This window comes from Ammospiza nelsoni, chromosome 5 (assembly GCF_027579445.1).
Source record: "Ammospiza nelsoni isolate bAmmNel1 chromosome 5, bAmmNel1.pri, whole genome shotgun sequence".
NCBI lineage: Eukaryota > Metazoa > Chordata > Aves > Passeriformes > Passerellidae > Ammospiza > Ammospiza nelsoni.
Window position 1 is genome coordinate 5742433 of NC_080637.1, and position 18618 is coordinate 5761050.

The 18618-nt window shown below is 40.3% G+C and overlaps 1 protein-coding gene across 3 annotated transcripts in view; it reads left to right on the forward strand.

Moving 5' to 3' along the window:
• The window catches only part of CELF2 (CUGBP Elav-like family member 2), a 551351-nt gene that overhangs the window by 175461 nt on the left and 357272 nt on the right, over positions 1-18618 (forward strand). The gene's annotated exons all lie outside the window — the stretch shown is intronic.

Consider the following 18618-nt stretch of genomic DNA (forward strand, 5'->3'; position numbering starts at 1 on the left):
GCTATGAATTATGATATTGTTATGCTATGTATGTAATAATAATATTTTGAAGTATACTTTGGATTCTTGATATCATTTTTTTTAAAGAACTTATGTGTTCTGAACTGGAAGAGGAAAAACAACACTTCAGAGTCAAAGCATAAAGTCTACTTACATGACCAAGGTTTTTTCCCTCACTGAACTTTCTATTTTAGGAGTGTAAAATTCCCTGACCATTTTCTGTGTAGGGTTGGGCACTGAGACCCTTTATTCTTGCCTGTGGTGTGAGCCTTGGCACAGGGGGCTTGATGCAGGTTTATTTTATTTTATTTCATTTTATTTTCCAAGGGGTTTGGGACTGTCAGCACAGGATGATGAGTTTGTATTTGACTCCAAAAGTTCCGTGAGGTCTCAAACACGGGGATGAGGAGCGCAGGGCTGGGGGCCAGCGCTGGGGCAGGGACCAGAGCCAGGCTGGCTCCTGTGGCTCACCACCAGCCCCTGAATGCCACTGAAGGGCTTCTGCAGAGCCCCCTTTGTGCTGCCTGACAGCTGGCAGGAGAGCTATTCTAGGAATTATTTTAATTTTTAATTATTTTAACTTTTATGGAGCTCGATGAGATTATTTCTGATTGCTCCGCGAGACGAGTCAGGTGATGCCAGCTTTGTGCAGAGTTAAAGGATGGCACAGAGGGCATTAAAGCCAAGAAGATTTAAGGAATAGACAATGTTGCCCTCTCAAAGAATCCCGTTTTCTTTTTAAAAAAACCCTTTTCCATACCTGTAAAAGGAGCATCTCCCAGGCACTTTTCCCCTGCAGCAAGCCTGAAGTTTCCCAACTTTGTGTGTGAACGTGGAGGCTGCAGCTGAACGGGCACAGAGCAGGTCAAAGGTGTGATTGAGTCTGGGCATTTCTGGGTGGTTTCTGTGCGTGAGGAGAGCAGCAGCTCTGCACAGATGTGACATTGTGCAGCACCACTGCAGGATGCAGGAGGTTAAGAGGTGGCAAAAGGCAATGGGTAATATGAGTAGTAATGTGAGCAGAATGATCGCTGGAAGAAAGAAGAAAAAGAGCTAGAAGTCATCACATAGCTCATATGGCTTGTGACTTATTGAACTGCAATACCACTTCTACTTTTCTTATATATTTCAGTTCCTCTTCTGTGGGCCAATTTCCAGCCTGTTTGAGGCCTCTGAAGTTCCTCGTTTTAGTGTGTCCCCAAATAAGCCTGTAGCTAATATTTATAAGAAATAGAGGAATGTTTGTGTGTTTATTTTAGGTACACAAACCAATTCTTTCAGGCTCAAATGAATTGATGTAGCAAATGCCACCACCAGCTCTAAACTGGTGTCCTATGCTGATAAATTCTCAATTTTGTTTACTTTTTGCACCCCCATAATTTATTCTGGGGGTGTCTTATTTATGACTCCATCACAGTTTGGGGCCTGAATAGCTGGGAAAGGACTGGAGGATGCAGATCCTGTGGGGGCAGCAAGTGGGGATATTCACACTGGGACTTCATCATCCCCAGGGGCTCAGAGCAGCCTTGGTGCTGGTTACCCCCATGTCAGCTGAGCTCAGCTCCTGCTCCCCAAACCCTCTGGAAGCATTTCCCTGGGCCTCTGAATAAAGGTAATCATGAAGGGAAAGGTACAATATAGCAATAAACGAGGCTGTGGCCAGTGGTGAAGCCTAAAAGAAAGAGAGGTCGTGCTGGAGCATGACAGGAAATTTTGCTGGACTCAACTCCGTTAAGCTGGGACAGCAAGCAGAGGGATAAACTAAATGGCAATATGATGTGTGTGTATATATAATATTACATCAGGCCTCCCTCTTTGGTTGTGTCTGTCTGGAGTGGGACAGTGAGGGCTGCAATAATTTCTGGTGAGTCTCAGCTTCCTCTGGCTGCAAGTGCCCTAAACAGAGTTTAATGTTCATTTTCTTTCACTGGATTTATTCAGAGTGGTCTGAGTACCAAAGTTACTGGAAAGAGAATGTGTGGATTTATTTTTTTCCTCCTGTTGTCTCCTTTGGGATAAGCTCCCAAGGAATAAGATCTGTGCCTGATCTCCCTGTTCATAGTGGGGCTGCAATAAACACCATGTCCTGTTGTATTCCTTGGAGCCAGGAGAGACTGGCAAAACTTCAAGCCTTCAAAAAAAAGAAAAAAACTCCTTGAGAGCCTTCCCAGCAAACACAGTGTGCTGGCCCAGCCCTCTGCAGACACAGAAATCTCATTTACCATCTCCAAAATGAGCTGGGATGGAGACCCCCCCCTAGTGCATAAGAGAGACCAAAATCAGCTGTCTTGATTCCAGAAAAGTCTCTTAGTCCTGTTTAGAACTTCTGGCATGTGGTTTTGTTCCTCCTATATGACTGGACAATCGTTTCTGAAGCAACCTGTGCTCTGGGCCCCTACAGCAGCAAAAGCAAAGCTGTAGCCTGGCAAGGAGAGGCGCAAAAATGAGGGGAAAAAAAAATAATTCCTCAAGGCCACATCTCCTCTGTTGCTTTTCTGCCTTAATTTGGCTCCAACAAGGCTAAATTCAGCACCATAAATCATATGAGTTACCTATGCAGGGAAGACCTTGCACCCCTTTGCATTCCTGTCTGAAGAAATATGTGACCTTTCCACGGCACATTGCTAGGGGGGGAAAAAAAATTAAAAGTCGGTTTTAACTTGGCTTTTAACTTGGCAACCTCAAGGTGAAATCCAAGGGAAAAGAGCAGGGGTTTTTGCTGAGAGGAGTGGTCAGCCCCAGCCCGGGCAGCAGGGATCTTGGTGCCTGCTCTGCATGCAGATGATGGGAACTCCAGAGTCCCATTGAACCGGCCGGCCCAGCTTGGCAGGTGGAGCTGGGAACATCTTGTTTCACACATCACGTGTCATCAGCCGGATGTACCAGTGCAAATGTTCTCTCCAAAATGGCTTTTTTTTTTTTTTTTTTTTTTTTTTTTTTTTTTTTTTTTTTTTTTTTTTTTTTTTTCCCACCACACACACCATCCAAACAGCCTGTTAATGGTTTGGCTTTTCAGGAAAAAAAAATAAAAAGTGTTTTTCATGCTTGGCAAATCAGCCCAGGAGGAGCAATTTCAGCCGTGTTGGTGTGTGCATTATGACCTGTTTTGGGCAAATTGTCCTGTCCCTACATCCACCCCTGTGATTGCCTGGAGTTGAGGTGGTTTAAACAGCTTCAAAATGTTCAAATTGGGTAGGGGGGGTGGAAAGCAGACACAACAGCTAAAATTTGGCTGTGGCCAGAGAGCAATAAATTGAGCAAAGTTTAAGATAAGGCATTCTGTATTGTATTCAGTATCTGAACAAACCAGTTAATGCATGGACTCCCAACACACAAATGCCTGGAAAAAGGACTGAAAAAAGAAAATATTTCGCTTGTGTTTTACTCTGAGGACCTGGACAATGTTCTCTTCATCCAGTGCTCAACAAACAAAAGAAAACAAGCCCTGAAAGTTTGGCCCAGGGACACAATGCTGGACTCCATCGCCACCATGAAATACAGAAAATGGAATTTCAAATGTCAGTGGAGAATACAAATTCCCTCATAATTGCCACAATATGCTTGGTTAAATAAAATAAATAAGTGTGGAAAGAGGGTGTGTGTATCTTGTAATAACTAAAAACACATTTTAGAAATGGCTTTCCAGTTTACCAATCCAAAAATGCAGATGGTGTCAGAGATGGCATTGGAAGGGGTGTTAGTGAGGGTTACTCATGTTCCAAGTTGTGACACAGATGAGAATCACCAGGGGGGTGGTGGCTGTTGCCAAGCTCTGATAAGCTAAACATGAACAGCAAAACATGGTGTGGATTCTTCTGCTTTCAGTTTGAATGTCTAACTCTACAGTCACTCAAGTGAATAATACTGGGATGAAGCTGTATTGAAGTATGAATTTTTAATTTTTTTTTATTTGTACTTCCTTTGCACTTTGTTGAGGACAATTTGGGCAGCTTTCCTCGGTTTGGTTTTTTTTTTTTAGTTTTTTGGGGTTTCTTTTCCTCTCAAAAAGGCAGGATCTATGGGATGATGCAAGCAGTAAAGACAACAGAAAACAGCAGATTAGGGTGTAACACACTCCTGCATTCATTGCTGGTGGGTGAGCAAGTCATCCAGTCCTCCTCTAAACCTGTGCAGATTTATTCTTGCATCTTCATTTTCCCCTGATTAAAATTCACCATCACTCCTTTCAACAAGAGGTTATTCTCCACCGTTTTGCTAAAAACAATCCACTTTTCATATCTAGCCTGTGTACAAGCTCATTACATCTTGTTCATTTGGACATGAGTTGTTAAATCTTCCAGGTGCTTTATGGGGGATTTAAACATCCAATTCAAATGAATGATCTCTCACAAAGAGGTTTACTTACTGCTGCTGCCATGCTCCTTTGCCTAATTATTTGAACGGCCCTAACCCCTAAAACATGATATGAAATGACTGCAGCAGCAGCACAGCTGTCCAGCCAGAGCCTGTGACAGTGAGGTGCAGTAACACTCTGCCAGTGATCTGCACTTCAGGGACTTGTGCCAGCAGCTATGGCTTTTCCCTGATGGCTCCTTCCCCCATCAATTGATCTGACTGGTTTTGCATCTCTAACTTTGAGTCCAGAACATCTGTCAGCAAAGAAATTCTGTGGTTTGGCACGCTGATGGTAGTTGCTAACAAAGCAGTGCGCTGGAAGGGCTCCTCTGCATGTAAATTTGTCTTGTATCCGTGTTTTGGGACGTGTGGAAAGTGTTTGGAGTGGATTCCCTGCTAAGGCCTTGAGCCATTGAGTTCAGGTTCCCTCCTTGTGAGAGGAGGTGGAGGTTGTGTTGTTTCTTCATCTATTATACCCCAGGATTTCAGTCCTGACTGGTGATTTCTCACACAGGTAGGATGTGCAACATCCATGTTGCAGGAAGCAGGAAAAAGCAGGATCATCCTTTCCCTCACACATTACTTAATGACGCTTTCCTCTACTATTTCCTCATCTTAAATCAGTGGCAGTCCTAATGTACTCCTGCAGGTCTTTCCTAACCCACCCACTCAAATTTTAGGCTTTGTCTGGTTCTGCACTCTGTGGCACTGAAATGAGGAGGAAGTTGCCTGTACACAGGAAAGGTACCTGGGCAGTGGCAGCCTGGCATTGTCCTTGAGAAATGAGGTTATAATTTCATGCTTTTCCCAGGCTTTCTGTGTTAGTTTGGAAGTGTTAGTTAAGCTCTGTGTGCCTCAATTCCCAGAGGTAAAATGGACCTGTTAATATCTGTCTTATTTACCTTGGCTATAAGACTTTCATGGCCATACAGATGTACAGCTCTGTCCTATAAAGCCCCCAGCACTGGGGGCTCAGCCTTGGGCAGGGCTTTTCATCACCTGCCCTCATAACAATGATTTAACTGAAACCAGAATTTAATTCTTTTGAGGGTAAATAATTCTGTGCTTGTTTACTAAAACCCCTTCTTTGTTATTTTTCTGCCTTTGCAAGATAGCACCAAGGACCAGGCACACAAATCCCTTGCACTCACCAGCTTTTTTTCCAAGCAGTTGTTGGGCTTTGGGTCTTTTTTCAAGAGAACTTCATTAAAGATGTCTTGCATCTCTGCTAGTCCCAAGATGCTGTACCAGAGAGGGAGAAAAGGAAGGTGGAACCAGAGAGATTTGTAGTCTTTGTTGCTAAGATTTTCCATTGCTTGACCTGTGCAAGAGATGAATTTTTATCTCTTAGGAAAATACTATAACTATTCCCTTTGGATGTTGTCTGATGGGTATCATTGTCTCCCACCAAACCTCTTCAGACTTCAGGAGCTCTAATACTCCTAAATAATGCTCTATGGTACTAAAAAACCCTTACAATAACCTAAGTTTTACTATCCAACCTTTTTTATATGAGCAGCTGAATGTGCTTCTACTGATTATACTCTAATTTTCCTTAATTAAAAAAAACCCCAAACCTAATCTCATATTAATTGCATTTTTATGTAACTTTCTCAGATTTTTTTTTTGATTGCATGTTTCCTCATGTTTCATCACAAGTGATAGAAATTATTATTTCTTTTTTCCTCATCTGGGCAAGTCCATGCATTCCTTGACTGTAGAGGGATGTTGTCATCATAGGACACTTGTTCTTGAGTTGATCCCAAGCTGGTATTAGTGCACCACTTTGTTACTGAACCCCTGTTGACCTGCTCACAGTGACATTTTTGTTGCAGTTCATTTGCTTTTTACAACTGAGTTTTAAAAGTGAAGATTTTTTTTTTAAGGTAGAAATATTGGGAGGCTCAGTGATTACCTCAGTTGTACTCTCTCTTTCGTGGAATGGATGGATTTCAGATTATTGGAAAAACTTGTCATGTCAGTTATGCTGGATTTTTTTTTCTCCTTCAGATATCAAGTTAAATTGCCTGTAGCCAGTTATCTTCTAGAAACATGGTGTATAGATAATTTTTATCTGTTAAAGAATTAATGTACTTGTTCAGGTAATTTGCAATACTCTTCAGTAGTAGACTGATATTCAGTTTAACATACCTGAATGGCTGAGGACATTTATGTTTTAAATTAGTAGATGAATGGAACCAGAGCTTTCTTGGGGTTGAAAATCTTGGTATGACTTTTGAGTGATTTGATTAAGGATAGTCCACCCAAGGATTTGTAAGATACTATAAAAAGCTTTAAAAGGGGGACAGGTTAGGGGTTTTTTTCCTTTAGTTTTAAGATTCCGAGTTTTATATTGGATTCTTGGTTTCCAGGTCCCAAAGAAAACAGTAATCTTATAGAAAGGACTTAAATGAGCCTTTGAAGCAGTGGACATTTCAGTTCTGAAAAATATGTAGTCTAAATAACCGTTCTCCACAAAGAATAGGCTATAAATCCACAATTTAATTAATCTCCACGTGTCATCCAAGCACGACTCTGCCTCTTACACTAATCCTGAACTAGGAGGCACTGGCAGATCTCAAGCTGAGGCTACCTAATTCTGCAAATAGCAACTAAAATCACCTTCAAGCATTTTTGCCATGAATTAAAAGTCTCAATCTCTTAAGATGCAATTAATCTTTGTTCTAAGAAAGCAAGCAAGGGTTTATTGCATATTAATCAGAGGTGGTTTCTAGTTACTGTGAGGTTTGCATAGATTTCTATGCAACTTACTTGAAGTACTGGGTCCATGATCCCTGTTAGGTATTTGAACCTTAATTTCTCCGTGCCCTTCCATTAGAGGTGCTGGGAATGTTGGCTCGCTTGGCAAATCATAACTGGGCATCCTTTTGGCCCTGGTGTGGTCTTGGGGAAGAACTTTGGTGTTTCTGGCACTGCAGAGGCTCAGGGGGGTCTCTGTAGCCCTTGGACTTCCCCTTTTGCTGGAAAAACTGACCTTGCCAAGAGTTGTGAAATGTTGTTGACTGGGGTCAGGTTTCGGCTGGAGACGCCAGAATAAAGGATTTATGTAGCCTGGGAGGAATTACGAGCTTGGAAGGGGGAGATAGGTATTAAAGGTCTCAAATGGGGTGATGGGGAGAAAAGTGTTTAAATACTGATGTAAACTTTTATTGACTCCAAGAGGAATTAATTGGCAGGGTCTTTTATGTGACTTTTGGGGTTAGATTTCCTGCTGACTCAAACTGACAAAGCTCCGTTGAGCAAGATCTAGACTTAGAGTAACTGGGAGTTGAAGCCCATGTGTTCTGCAGAAGACTTAACATCCTTCTTCTTATACATAAAGTTTCTGGATCTAATAGAAGAAAAAAAATATCTCAGTCAAAGTACTTAGTGCATTAATTAATTCCAGCCAGTGTTTTTGATGCCCAGTTTTACTCTATCTGAAGTCTGGACTCTAAAAACCTCTTGGGAATAAAGTTACATTAAGTTTTAATTTTCTAGCTATTTTTTCCTGTGTTTAAAAGAAACAGATGACCCAACTCTTTGCTCTTTAGTTAGCCCTCAAGTAGACTAATAAATTTACCATAATCTATGAACAAACTTAAACCAATGACATTGTAGGCTGCAGACAAGCTGAATAAACTAACTACATAAGTTGAATATTAACTTTAAATTATTGGGAAGTAATGATAGGGGAAACCAAATTTGCTTTATGGCAAAGTTTTTTTTTTTTTTTTGCTATATATTTGAGCTGAAACTTTCCTGATTTTTATAAATGAGGTGGGGGCAGAGGGCTGGGTTTGGAGTTAGTTTGGGGGGGGGAGTTTGGTTGATGTTTTTGAGGTTCTTTTCTCCTTCCTGCTTAAGCTGTTTGTATTTTTAAACCAGAACAACATAATTCTGTACATCTAGCTCTGGGATTGCTTCTAACTGAGTTTAGATCTCCCTGCTGTTCACTGAGAGTCACAGCTACATCTGTGGGCAGCAAGTTGCTCTGTTTAGAATGAGATTAATTAAAATCTGTGGTTAGTGAGAGCTTACATCGTGCACACAGTTATTCTGAGTGAAACTGCAGAGTCTTGGTACATAATGCCCCAAAATTGGCTAGATCACTATTTTATGTGGACTTTGTGGTCTCCTCATCTTTGCTCTCAATTTTTTTCATAGGAAGAATTTAAAAGCAGTTTCAGCTCTTCACACCCAAGAGAAAAAGCAAGTTGCTCACGAAGATGTCCCCTAGTTTAAAAGCACCTTCTGTAGCAATAGTTTCTATAGTAAACAACAATCTGAATTTTTCTATCTCAGCCTGGGATGCAGTTATTTTAGTTTACATCCTTTCTTCTGCATCTTATCTGCAGATAATGTACAACCAGGCACAGTAGAGTGTCCAGCAACAGAAATAGGCAATTATTCTTGCCGTGACAAAGTAGCCCAAGAAAAAAATCTGATCTACTGCAAGGAAAATTTTGTTCAGATATTTGTGGTTGAATAAAGGTAAAAAGAAGAATGAGCATGGAAGAAGCTGCAGGTCCAATTCCAGGAGGCATGACTCTGTCCTATTCACATGCACATGAGAAATGACCTTGGCCAGAATTATTTTTGTTGCAATTACAGATGTTTGCTGGGCATGCATCACAGCACAAAATTCCTAGGAGAAGACCAGAGTTAATTTCCAGAAGGGGGAAAACCCCTAACAAAACAAATCAATCAAACAAACAAAAAGCAAAAAAATCCCCAAAAATCATAGCCACTCTTCAAGAAAAATAAAGTACCTTTAAACAAAATGCCCTTTAAAGTACAGAAACACAGCTTGAATGTATTGTGTACCTGTATTAATCTGACTGTACTAATTTTTGCCTTGTTTTCCCATTAAAAACTCTGCAAGTTATTACAAGGTTGATTGTACATCCTGTATGGGAAATTCATGTCATGGATTAAATTTAAGCAGTTATTATGAAAATGCAATAACAACAGGAGGAAAATAACCTGTGTTGATGCAGGTGAGCCATGTACACAGTGAGCTTGGGATGTGGACATGAAACAACATTGGGCTCCGGGTTGCAACGCCATAAAATGTGACAATCTGGAGGAAAGAACAAGTTCTGCATTTATTTTTTTCTTCCCCTCTCCCCCTCCATTTTTTCTTACAATACACACCAGCAGTCAGATCACAGAGGAAGTTTGCACAAATCTTCATGGTGAAAGTGAGATGGGGAAGAAGAACGAGCTCCTCAGCAAAGAGTTGGGCATGTTTTATTTCTTCAGCAGCTGGAAGCTTTGTGTGGCACTGGAATAAAATCAGCTTTGCAGGGAGGAAGCTGTATAATCAGCATGTATGACGGGCCCTTAAGATGTGATGATCTGGAACAGAGCAGTTACCTATATATGGTATCTTTGTATCGCCTCAGTAGGAGCTGCCAATTCTGAATTCCTTCAGGAAGATGGTAAAAAATGTGCATGAGCAGAGGGGTTCCAGCAGGAGTTAGCTGAAAGTTTCAGACCCAGAAGGGCTCCCTTCTGAGGAGAGTTTAATTACAGAAGCAAAGAGTTGCACAGAATGGCCAGCGCTTCTCAGAAACCGTGACTTGAGGCTTCTGCTTTTGAATTTTTTCGTAGCACAAAGGAGAAACAAAAATCTTTTGAAGTATTTAAAACCAATAACCCACATGGCAATTAGCTCACAGGGTACTGTGTCAGTACACACTCTGAAGGCCAAATCCTGAGAATTGGGAAAAAAAATACATTTTTATGGATTATGAGAACATCTACAATCAGATAGGGTTAAAATGGATGGGGAAAGATATAGTCCTCGTGTTTTGACCAATTACTGTCTGAGGTCAAGGAGAATCTTTCCTTATTTGGCAGCATATCACTATCCATGGAGGGTTTTTGTACCTCTTAGGGATGGAAGGTCACACAAAACAAACTCCTGTCCGATCCAATGAGACAATTGCTGTTATACAATAGCGTTAAAATCCTACTCATTGAATTTTCCTTCCTACTACTGAATTCTAACAACATTTACTTTATTGATGCAATGCATGAAAAAAAAAAAAAAAGAAAGAGCAAACCTTTCAAGCCTTATGTTACTAAAGAATACACTTTTTTTTTTTTTTTTAACAGCATTGTATACAGGATCTTTACCACTTTTTGGACCAATGAGTTTCACTGGGTAACTTTGCATTGAATTAAAATTATCCATCACCGTTTGAACTTTGTGTACTCTCGTATGGGTAAATTGTACACTTTAGCAGGTCAGCATGTATTCTGACATTGTTATGGGAAAGATTTGCATGAGGAAAATGTAGATTTCCCTCCCTCTCCCTTCCCATGATAAAAATCTCCGTACACAATAGCTGCACTGCCACATGTCATGGGGACATTGTGTAAATTACAGAGTTACAAATTTGTCAGCCTAACCAAATGTCTGAAGGAATAATGTCATATTAGTTATATTTCAGCTTTAAGCCTGGTCTGTTTTAGCCTTGATTTGTGTGGCAGCTCGCCATACCAACAGCTTGTGCATGGTTGATTATAAACAACTTTATTTTAATGTAACAAGATTCTCATTTCATTCCTGGGAGCTTGATGCGATGGTGATCAAAGCTAAATTCAGACCTCTCTCTGAGGATCAGATCAGGCTGACCAGAAAAGACAGGGTCCTGAAGATTTCAAGATCACAATCTTTTGTAGGTGATAATTCAAATTTTCTGAAGTTGGATAGTGCACTTAAAATATTTGAATTATGTTCACAGAAAGCTTTGATATAATTTGGATATAGTTTTTGTTTTAATTTAGTTCCATTTTTGTGTGGAAGGACCTGTATGTTCTACCAAGGTTTATTTAACTGCAAGTTATTTTTTTCTCCACATTATTTTTACACATTAAGAGTGAAAAAATTATACTGCAAGAGCTGGAGCCCTTGAAATCTGCTTTCTTTTTCTGGGGGTAGTGTGTGTATCTTGGCTGGATTGTGTCATGCTGAATCAGATGCAGATTCATGCTTGGTGGGGCCAGGGGGTTCCTGCTTTGGAAAAAAAAAGAAGCTCCTTTTTTTGTTTTTCTGGTGGTTTCAGTGTTAGGGTTGTTTAGTGGAGCTTTTTTTCTTTGTCTTTTCATTATTATTATTATTTTCTTTATCTTTTTGATTACTTCATTTGCTTAGGCATGGGTTTTATTTTGGGATTTTTCTGGGGGAGAAGGGTTTCCTTTAGGTTTTTTTTTTGGAGGACATTGGGTGGGGGATAGGGTGTTGATGTAATAGAGGATTAAAAGTGTCCTTGTTGAAGCATTGTGCCTGAGAGGTTTCTGTCTTTACCTGACTGCCTATTTTCAGGAAGCTTAAGACAATTTAGTACTTTTGAGATTACCACCTCCTTGCCAAGCATCTCAGGAGCTGAACAAGAAGTTCAAAAAAGGTGGGAGGGATTAAGCTGGCATTTGTATGTGACTATATTTACACATCTGATTCCTGAACAGGGTGGAAAGGGACTACACTGTTCATTTTATTTTGAAATCAGCAGTAGTCAACCTAAGTCCATAAATGTCAAATTTGAGGGGTCAAATCAAAACCTGAGTTGAACCCTTGAGAGGCTCTTAAACTTGTGGTGAACTGAATCAAATTGCAGGAATGATTCTTAACTCAATTGTCCCTTTAAGCTCCTGCTGATTTGCAGCTTTGCCTTCCTTCTTTGCAAACAGATGATTTTCAGCACTCCTCCTTTCCCTCCCGTGGAAAAAGTACAACTTTTAACTTCAAACAGAATCAAACCATTTTACATAAACACGGTTGGTAAAATTTGGAAAAAATTGGGGTTTACTTTTTTTTCTTCCCCTCAAGTCTTCATTCCTTATTATGATTCTTGTTTGTGTGAGAGAGCAACAATGCAAGTTGTGAACTTTAATTTTCTGTGCAGTGTTGTCAGTGGTAGGAGGAGGTGGGAAACAGCAGTAATAGCCTAAGGTCCTACGTTATGTGTTTGATATTTGTGTCACAAGGCAATATGGTGCTGCCCATTATCCTGGTGCTGGGAAATCTTTGGGAGTACAGATAATGAATCCAGTGCTGTCAGTTTTCATCGTTAAAAATTTCCTTGGCTCCAAGGAAAATGATTATGTGAATGGGGATTTCTGGTCTGTAAATACTCAGGGAAAAGGCACAGATGATCATGTGCACACAGACACTTAAGGTCAATAAGCTTTTTTTCAGTCAGAAAGGTAAAAATGCAGAAATTGACTAATATGCTCTTTTAAAATGTAAATAAAATCATATTGTGGAACTTTCTTTACCTGAAGATTATTGCACAATCTTAGAACTTGCATTGAGGCCTTCATTTGTGGTTGTCAGTCCATGAGTTTTTGAAAGAGGAATGACACAAGGATTTCTGACTTCACAGTGATATAGGAACTACTCTTCTAAAATCTGCATCAGCTTCTGACCAAACTTTCACTTCTGCTTCAGCTGTGATGTTTTCCCCTCACTCTGGGCTATGTGTATTATAAATGTTTCCTGGTTCCAAATGGGAAGCATCAGTCCCATTTCTGGGCCAAATTTTCATGGTCCTTTCAAATCTGTGCTATAGAAACCAAATGAAACTCCTGCCCAACACCCACAGAAGAAATCATCTTGCAAAAGTTTCTGACAGTGTGCTCCATGGAAAGATTTTATATAATTTAAAATTGTTTAACTCCAGTCCTTTTGTATTCTCCTGCTCACGGCTTGCTGTTTTAAAGACCTGTTATTTTTAAGACTCCATACCAGTGTTAATCAATTCTAGCTGCATGTCCCCAGATTATGTATGAAGACAATATATTTATTTGTCGAAGAAAGCTCTATGCCGAACCAAGGTCTTAATAACCAGGCAGTGCTTGGGTGGGGATTTTTTTTTGTTTAGCTGTGTTTGTCCTGGAGATTGTTAGGCTGAAGTATTTGTTTAAAAGAAACAAAATGAAAATGAGGGTCTGTAGCCAAGTTTTCAAATGATCGTCTTGCTCACTGGCAGTCGCTGAGACAGGAAAAGTGATGGCTAGTGATTTAAAAATCCTCATGCTCTCATTTTTTGGCATTTGAGCCCCTAAGAGTGTCTGGCCTTTTTCCTGCATCCTGAGATTAGCTGGAGCACTGGTTTTGAGGGGATTTTTTTACAATCTACGCAGTCCAAAATTACAACATTGGTTGGGAAGTTTTTAAGACTTTTTTTTTCTAAGGCATCTCCCTGGAGATGTTGGCCACCTTTAACCGTTCTTGACTTCAAAGAGTGTTGATGATTGAGTTTCACACAAGCATATCACACCAGAAACAGCCCTCAGCCTGGGGAGATACGCTTTCATTGGGTTGTGAACCTCTCCTGACATTTCTTCTCCATGAGGCTCAATTGTTCCTAATCCTGTGTTTAACTTTCCCGCGAACTTTGGTTTGGCAGAGGAATGTATTTGCTTGTTTGGGGCAGGCTGTGTTTTACTGCTGTGCTTGAGTTTCGTAGTGTTCTCCAAAATCACAGTGACTTACTTGGGAATCTTGCCAGTGTTTTAGACTTCAAATAGTGATAGTAAGATTTGTGTGCTCATTTGAGGCTTACATAAAGCTAAGGCTAATATTTGTGGGCATGATTAAATGTGTTTGGTATTTTGGAGGGGAGGGATGTATCCAGCTTATGAGTTATGCTTGCTGCCTTGTGGGGATTCTTATGAAATGTAGCAGCAGCTCAACAGGTTATCTAGCAGAGGGAGAGTTAATGCATAGTGCTGATACTCATAAATCAGGAGATTAATGCCTGCCTTACACCTCTTAATAAAAACAGCAGAGAACAACAATCTTATCAACATACATGTAATCTGTAAGCAAGGGTTGTAGTCAAATACAAACAGATTTTTATCATTATCCTGCTCCAAACATGTGATTTTGCAGTGAAGTACTTGCAGAAGATGAGCTAATACATGTTTGACAACAGTTGCAGCCAAAAAAAAAAAAATCATTAATGCTAACATGAGCAAGATAATTGGGATTTGTGGAGGAGTGAAGGTCCAGATTTGAACTTTTGAACTGCCAAGCATTAAAGCCTGTTGCTTCCTCTCAGCAACTGCTACAGGCTGCTTGTAATTTTTTTGTGAACACCCAGACTTAAGGAAAAAACGGAATGTGCTAACTCTTCCAATTAATAGAGACAGCACTGATGCATCAATTAGCAAGCTGATCACTTCTTGTCCCTCTGCACAGAAACTGTTTTCACAGAGTCACAGAATGCTTTGGGTTGGAAGGGACCTTAAAACTTACTCAGTTCCATCCCCCTTGCTGTGAGCAGGGACACCTTCCACTGGACCAGGTTACTCAAAGATCCACTGAGAAATGGTATATTTGTGAACTCTAAAGAGGAGGTTGAAAAGATGTGTTTCTGGAAAGAAATTGTCTTGGAGAAAAGGAGGAGAAAAAAAGGCTTAGAAAGAAGAAGATGAAGAGAAAATCTCTGGGAGTTAAAACAAGTTATGGAGGAATTCCTGAGGAAAATAAGCAGAGATAAATGTTGGGCAGTGCCTGGAGACCTCAGCTGGTGATGCCCAAGATGTGTGACTGTGAGCAGTGCCACAGGATGGACCAGCCTAACTTCTGAGCCACATCAGAGACCATGTGAATGTAGCCTAAGTGTAGTGTGTGAGGTGCAAAGGAAGGTAAAACTGAATTTCCTTCCTTTCTAAGTAACTCCTTGCCTCTCTGTAAATGGCCTGCTGAAACATGAGCAGATATCCAAGCCCATTTATAGTTACATTATTTAGTATAAGGTCACTCCTTAGGTGGGGGTCTGCAGCACTTGCCAAAGCACAAATGAATTCTGGTTCTTGGATTTAAACATGTCATGGATGGACAAGCATGCACGTGATGCACAGGCACAGAAAAGGTGTGGGATGACAGTAGTTCCATAAATGCTGTGAGGCTCTAAGCAGCAATGTAATCATGTATATTTTCCAGAGGAGATGGCTGTCTTTTCTATGCCAGTCCACTTCCAAAAAGCACAAACAAGCTGGAAACACCTGGAATTAAATGGTGCTCTGTGAAGAGTAGGTAGGATTCATTACACACGTTCCTAATTAGGTCTCAGTACAGAAATTATTTTATATGGTATTAAATAACATGTTTTGAACTCTCAAACCTGACTCTAATCACCTTCCTGCTTTCTTGGGTACTCTTGGATTCAAACTAAACTCCCCCTTTTTTCCCCTCAAATAATCCATCAAGGGTTGTTAACTGGGGGAAGAGAGTCGTCAGAGAAGCAAGTCTGTGACATAATTGGTTTCCTCTCAAAAATGTGCATGAATGAAGATAGTTGCAGCTGTTAGTGAGCGCAGAGATAAACTTTCCATGCTTTAAGTCTTTTGATAAGCATTTGTGTATGTGCTTTGCAGCTAACCCATTTTAAGAGGAAAAAAACCCAATAAATTGGATATCTTTACTTCCTAAAAAGTAAACTCTTATAAAAAGTTAAGGAAATTATAAGCTTTATTAAATTGCTTGATATGAAAGACATGGAAAAGTAGGTAGAACACTGGTCTGTATCCTGAAGCTGGAATAAAGGATGATGAGCGCAGGGAAGTCTCTACATAAAGGTAATAAATAATTTTCCATCTGATCTTCTCAGGGCTTTGAAACTCCTCCTGGCATAGGTCCTTGTCCTCCAGCAGGTTCTCCCTATAGCCTTCATCACTGATCATTTGAGAAATTAGACTGGAAGTCTCTTTTCTCCTTCCCCATCTTCTCACTATCCTTAGCCCATCTTCTCCAGATATTAATTGAAATTAATTTAAAATCACAAATCTGAGAAGAATGCACATGACAGACCCATAAGTATCGTCCTTTAGGGTAGCTTGGACATATAGTAGCTGCATTAGCCCAGCAAGCAGAGGAAAACAGCCTTGTAAAGACATTTTAGGCACTGAGCAGAACCATTTGGTCTCCAGTCATTCGTGTGGAGCTCTCAAGCTAAAATACAAAAGTCACAAATTGTTACAGCTTCAGGTCATCAAATCTCAGTAGTGCCTGAGACACTGAACTTTCAAAGCAAAACTGCCATTGAAAGCAGACCAGCATCAGCTCTGAGCCCACTAAACTAGGGTAGGTTTTGAAGCACATAAATATGTCTGTCTAACAAAAACAAAAACCTTTTAAATTAGGTCAAGTGAAACTATTCCGTAACCACAATCGTGGCTCCAGTGCAATATTAGTTCAGGTTGTTTTTTCTTTATGAGTCTCTGTATTAGAGATTTGTATTCATGTAATTATTTGCCAAATGCCTGACTGTAATTTCTTTCTGTCAAATGAAGACATGAACACAAGAAGGGCTTAATTTACATGGGTTTTTAGTGTTTGTGTGATTTACAGTGATTTTTAGAGAGGTGTCTGAGCAGACAGTGGCCCCATTAAGTTCAGTGTGATTTTCAAAATCTGCCATAAACTCTGGCAAATATTTAAGCAGCTGGTGAAGGCTCGGGTTTTCACTTCTTTAAAAAGAAAAGAGAAAAGGTAAATATATATACTGTTATTAATTTTCAGTTAGGTTGGATATGAACATTTAAGTGAGCTAGATTCCACTCATGAAAGAATGAAGACTGACTGTATTTTTAGTATTTTTAGTGCCTGTGCTGCAGGTATTTACCTGTAAAAGGAGTTTGACAGGAACAATGTCCAGGAAAATGCATCATTAAACTGGGAGGGGGCACCACCATTCTCACCAAGGTGGTGTGAGAAAATAGGTGTGGGACACAAGGATCTCTCCCAGCAGTGCAAGAAATCGGTGCAGGTGTGAAGTGTTTGAATTTTCTCGCATGAATGTGGCCAGTGAACCACATCTGCTTTCCACTGATTGCTGGCTTTAAAACGTATTAAATATTTGCTGCCTCAACGCTGGGTTCAGAAAATGCTCCACTCGGTGAGTCACAGCAAATGCATGGCATAGTTAGCATCTGTTGGGGTTAATTGACAGAGAACTCTTCAAAAACAGAAATAGACTCTTAACTCCTCTGCCTACTGTTTCTTCTTTTCACGGAGATGACACAAAGGGAAGAAAATCTTTATGCAGAATCTCATTGAATTGATGAGCTTATGCAGAGCAGTAGCAGGCAGTGTGTGGCTTTATGTGCCTAAAGTGTTTTGTAAAACCCAACAATTTACGCGAACATATTTAGTATATCCAAGGTACATTCCCGAGAATGCTTGTAACAAAACCCCTGCCCCTGCACTCCCTAACACCTCTGTCCCCTGGGTTCCACCCTGCTGCTGAGCTGAAGGCTTTTTTCATCACATCTTGATTAATACGAGGTGCTAAAAGCAAATTGGTGATAACTGCTGGTCATGACAGCTCTTATGCAAGCTCTTGCCAATGGCAGCGCTGGCTCTCTCCTGCTCTTACCTGCAGCAGCCTTCGTATTTTAATCATGGGCCCCAAGCAGAAATTGTCAATTAGATTGAGCCTTGTGGTTGTCTTTGAATAAATGTTCTTTAGCAGCTAGATTTAGTGCCTTGCTACTCTATTCCCCTGGTTCTATGTGCAATATACCTTCCATATACACTAAAATGAAGTATCTTCCTGGGGAAAAAAAAAATCTATCCAATCACACAGCAGATAAAGTGGCTACTCTGCTGAACTCCAGAAAGAAATGAGAGGGCTTGATGAATGCCTTGAGGCCAAAACAATGATTCTCTTGCTGCTTTCTCTTGGAAAAAAAAAAAAATCTAAGATGGAAAATCTGAGTTATTTCAATTTAAACAGTACGGAGGATTGTGGTAAAAGAGACAGTGTCACTTCTTTTATCACATCTACATTTGATCAATGCCTCTTGAACAGTTTTGTCCCAAGTGAGATAATGGAAAAAGGGATCTTCTGTGTATCTGGCTACAAATTATTGATAAATGGGATCTGATCCGTGAGGATGCAGGGCCAGTTGTTCCACTGACTCATGAGAGCTGTGGGGGATGCGGGATGCAAACGCAGCTCAGTTTTGCTTCAAAGAATGATGGCATAGTCAGAAATTTAAAAATCACAGACGCTTTGCACATAATTATATCTGTTGGACTTGAGTGGGCTGTGAAAAGGAAAGATGATAGAGTCGGGAGTTTGCTTCTGTCTGAGAAAAGTGTAGTCCAAGGCAGGGAGGGACTGCACATCATCTTACATCAAACCAGTGTCTGATCCGTTTTTTCAAAGTTGTAGTTCTCCTTTATAGTGGAATCGACTACATACATATGAAGCTCATACTCTGGAGCAAGTGAATGAG